The sequence below is a fragment of the Cyprinus carpio genome, chromosome B14, assembly GCF_018340385.1.
Source record: "Cyprinus carpio isolate SPL01 chromosome B14, ASM1834038v1, whole genome shotgun sequence".
NCBI classification, from domain to species: domain Eukaryota; kingdom Metazoa; phylum Chordata; class Actinopteri; order Cypriniformes; family Cyprinidae; genus Cyprinus; species Cyprinus carpio.
Window position 1 is genome coordinate 183,751 of NC_056610.1, and position 4,744 is coordinate 188,494.

Consider the following 4,744-nt stretch of genomic DNA (forward strand, 5'->3'; position numbering starts at 1 on the left):
TTAAGTTAAATTTAAACAAAAAAAAAATAAGGAAGTGATACTGAACATATCTGTTGTGAAAAAGATAAGGAAGATTGAGATCATTTAGAGGAAATAAGGCAGATTATGATATATGACTATTTATTAAAATATACACATCTGAATGCAGAACTCTTTTGTAGGGAACTATAGACATTATTAATTCAGTGAAAATGATCTGAAAGAAGAAGTGCATGAGTCAGACGGGATGTGAGCTATATTTCTCAGAACTCTTAATATTTACATCTGTATGTGCAGTGGTTCTGCTCTATTCCAATTTAAGTATATAAGTTTATTATATGCTGATCAAAACTGTTTCCCTAATGACGCATCTGATGTTTTTCAAGTCATGTTCAGAGTGCAATCTGAAATAGCACTTGTATACATTTTTCCTGTTTTTTTTTCAATGGTTGCCTTATGTTTTTGTATTATTAGTATAGTCTTATAGTATATAAATAATACTAATAAAACACTGTAAGCTGCATAACATTTCAGTGCAGATTTACTCTTCATTTATTCTTCATCTCACATAAAAAACAAAGCTAATTAAACTAATTAGCTACAGTAACTCATTTTATTAATTAAAACTATTTTTGAATAAATTTTGAATAAAAGTAACTATAAAATAAATCAATTTTAAAAATCTTAAAAATCAACCTGTTTACAATTAATTGCAACTTAATACATGGATCAACATTCTATTTTTATGATGTTTTGAATCATATTTATTGCAATATGAATAGCACTTATAATTTGTGTCTACACAATAAATGCAATATTCTAATTTCATGTTTTCATATCCAAAACACACAGAGATCATTCAGATAGAATTGAAAACATTCACATGTTTTAATAAATAATATTTTTGCAGAGGGTTTTATGGATAGTGTAAATCCTTTTAAATAAAACAATTGACAATAAACACACACAGTCATATTTGGAAACAGCATGTGTTTATTAACAGTCCTAAGCACTGTAATATTCATGCTACCGGGGATCTAACAACATGCTTGTGAGTTTCAAATTTAAATAAGAAATAGTATCACACAGAGGACCTTACTTTAGATATTATTAGAATAAAGGTTAGATCAGTGCTAATATCCTGTGCGTCATAGTTATCTATTCTGCAGCACAGATCAGGAAAGAAAGATCTTCAGTAGGAAGGTTACTGGTTTATTCCCATTTAATATAATCCATATGGACTGATTGATCGTCAGGAGCTGAAACTAATGACAGGTGATAGGACTGGAGTTATTCTCTTTATTTCTGGACGAGATGATTCACTCTGGAGAAACAGAGACATACACACAAACATCAGTTATGAGTACATAATAACATGATTTTAAACTAAGATTATCAGAATACCTCTTTACAAGAAACACCAGTTTCAGCCTTTCAACTTAAAAACTTTTACGTTTTAATTGTTAACTTGCTGATTCTTTAGATGTTCATATTAGCAGAATAATCTACAATCGACTGTAAATGATACTCACCGAGAAGCTCAGCATCTGTGATTATCCATCAGCAGAGAAATGCATGAAACAAACACAGAAAAAGATGTCAGTACTACTTTATTATATAAGTTATTTACTCAATGGTTTTTTTTTTTTTTTTTTTTTTTTTTTTTTTTTGTAAAAGTGCATTTCTAGTTTGTTTGATCATAGTATGTATTTATACTGTATGTGCTACTGCTGCACATTTTTCTAATTGAATTCAACTTCATTACAAATTATATTAGCAGCTTTTGTTATGAAGTTGTAACCTGAAAGTAAAACTATTAAAAACATTTTTGGTAATTGAAAAAAGGCTTAAAAAAAAAAAAAGATAATATAAATATTAGATTAAACACTTAAAACTAAAATGAACATCAGAAGTTGTCAAAAATCTGTCATGTCAAAAATCATTTGTCAAAAATCATTTTAATCTTGTAAATTAATTCTTTATTTGATGTAAATATTGAATGGAAAACTTAAATGTCAAAACTTTAAGAAAATGTTGCCTTTACACTAAATGAAATAATCTATATATATAATATGATATATATATATATGTGTATATATATATATAATATAACAAAGACCAAAAGTAATAAAAGAACATTGTGAAATTAATAAAACTTTAACTAAAATAAATATAAAAATAAGCCTAAGTCAAAATATTAATAAATACTATAGTAGTATATAAATATAATTTTTTAAAAAACATATATTTTTTTTTTTTTTTTTACATTTTACATTTTAGGCACAAAATAAGCTTACGTTGAAGGAGAGACCTGAACCTGTGCTGTAAAACTAAAACTTTTTTGGTCATCAAAATAAATTTGAAAAAACTAAACAACTAAATGAAAACCTTGAATGACCCTAATGGTTTTTGAATGTTGCTTTGGCAAGTAACTAAAATAAATAAGTTCTAAAGTACTCAAATTAAAATAAATAAAATGGTAAATTAAAGTTAATAGAATTATAAAATTAATAAACATAACAAAATTAAAAACTAAAAATGAAACCCAACAAATAATCAAAATGAAGCTAATCCAAAATATGAATAAATCTGTATATGAATAAGATAATTAACCACTAATTCTAAAATATCAGTTCACAGTATAAACAGTTTCTGAGTGAGAGCACATTTATATTATTTATTGTGAAGTCAGCTCGCACCTTAGCTGGCACTGGGGGAGTGGGCCTCCACGTATGCGTGTGTCTGGGATCTCTGTGCCGTCTTTAATCCACACACCGCAGTATCCTGTTGCTGAGTCGGCCAGACACTGCATGGGCAGATAGTTTGCCCTGCTCATCACACTGAGGCTTTTGTAGAACCCAATGGTCTCACCTCCTTCTGAGACTCCCAGGCTGACAACTTACGTCTGACACCCTCCACAGCTGCGGAGACGACACGAGCACGTGTGTGTTATACAGAGATCTGAACGGATCTGAGTTGTTGTGTGTGTGTGTATGTGTGTGTGTCTCACCTGATTCAGGAGAGTTCTTCACCTCCTCATCCACGTCCACCAGCAGTGGCAGGCTCCTCATCGGCAGCTGCATCTTCTTCCCGATTCAGTCTGGAAGCTTTTTCACAGAATGTGGAGATTAAGACCATGTGTATGTGTATATATATATATATATATATATATATAAACACACTATTATTAAATGTATCTTGTTAGTATTATTTATTTTTTATTATATATAATTTGGTGATTTTACCATCCAGTTTGTCCCACTGCCCTCGAATCCTCTGGTTTGTGAAAAGTTGGTCGCAGTTTTGCTTAAAAAAAAGAATTCAGATATTCAAAAACAAAATCCAAAGCAGCCATGCAGGACTATGGATGAAAATTATTAATTAGCAGTGTTAATCTCACAGTGAGAGGAATGCTGCTCTTCTTGTTGGAGGTCTGGTCAGAGGACTCGTCAGAGAAGTCCTTCAGCATGGCATGCTGTTGTTCATAGGGAAGATGCATGCTGTGCCTTTGGAGGAGCACAACGCAAAGGTGGATAGAGACCACATACATAGATAAGCAGCTGTAACTGATTCGACAGATAGATTTACTGATTTAGCTCTTCTAAACCATAAATAAAGGATCAATGCCCGCTGCCTAGCATGCCTGGGAAGGGGGGGGGGGGGGGGGGGGGGGGGTGGGGGGGGGGGGGGGGGGTGGGGGGAGGAGAATTCAATCTTTATTCCTAAATAATACTGCATGAATAATTTGCTGAAATGACTCGTATTACTGTAAATGAATAGTGCGTAATGATTCTGTGTTTGAGGTTTAGTTTGTGTAATTCATTTGGCTGTGTTGCTCACCGGACATCTTTCTGGTGAGCTCCGTCTTCAGCTTCTCCTGCCAGTGGTCAGAGCACTGATGTGTTCCTTCTGACCCCAGACGAGGTACGCGGTCACAGCGCCTGTCCCGCCAGCAGAAGACAGGCCCAGGACTGTCAGTCCGGTCACCTTCAGTGCTTTCCATTGGCGCTCCTGCCGGATAGAGCACAGAACAAACATCTGAGACCTTCTGCTCTTCAGGGGCATTTCTCATGATTGATTGTGTGGGTGCTGATTGTTTTGAAACAAATGGTCATCTATCTAGCACAGAAAATTCAACTACAAACAAAAACTAAACTTCCCAGTGATTCACGATGTGCCTGTTTCAAAATTTTTTCTAGCTGATTTTCTGTACATTTAATTTAAAAAAAAAAAAAAGAAGTTTCATAATCCTCATTTGTAAGCTGCTTTTGGATAAAAAAAAACATTTTCTATATGAATCAATTAAACTGTAAATTTAATGGTTTCATTTTTTAAATGATGTTGGCTGGGGGGGGTTTTGGGTTTTTAGGGTAACTGAAATAAACACATAAAAATTCCCAATGGCAGGGTTATAAAGTAGGTTAGTTAAAATAACTAAAAAAATGTAGTTACTTAAAACAGAAGTCAACAAATATTGAAATATCTTATTGCAGCTTGTCAAGATAGCATTTATTGTTATTTTGTTAACTTGATGTAGGCTACTAAAATAACTGAAACTGAAACTGAAAATGACAGTTATTCATAATAATATAGACATATTTTTAAATAAATACAACAAAACAGCATAGGATAATACTAAAACTTTAGAATTAAAACAGAAAATATTAACACATTACAAATTGCATTAAAAAGTATCTTGATGTTGATATTTGTCAGTAACTCACTTATACGTAAAGTCTGTTTGATTGTAACTTACTGAAATCTA

General features: G+C 32.3%; 1 pseudogene; it reads right to left on the reverse strand.

Annotated features, from left to right (window-relative positions):
- Positions 1 to 1,204: 1,204 nt before the first annotated feature.
- LOC122139550 lies at positions 1,205 to 4,044 on the reverse strand (annotated as a pseudogene).
- Between the last annotated feature and the right edge of the window lie 700 nt (positions 4,045 to 4,744).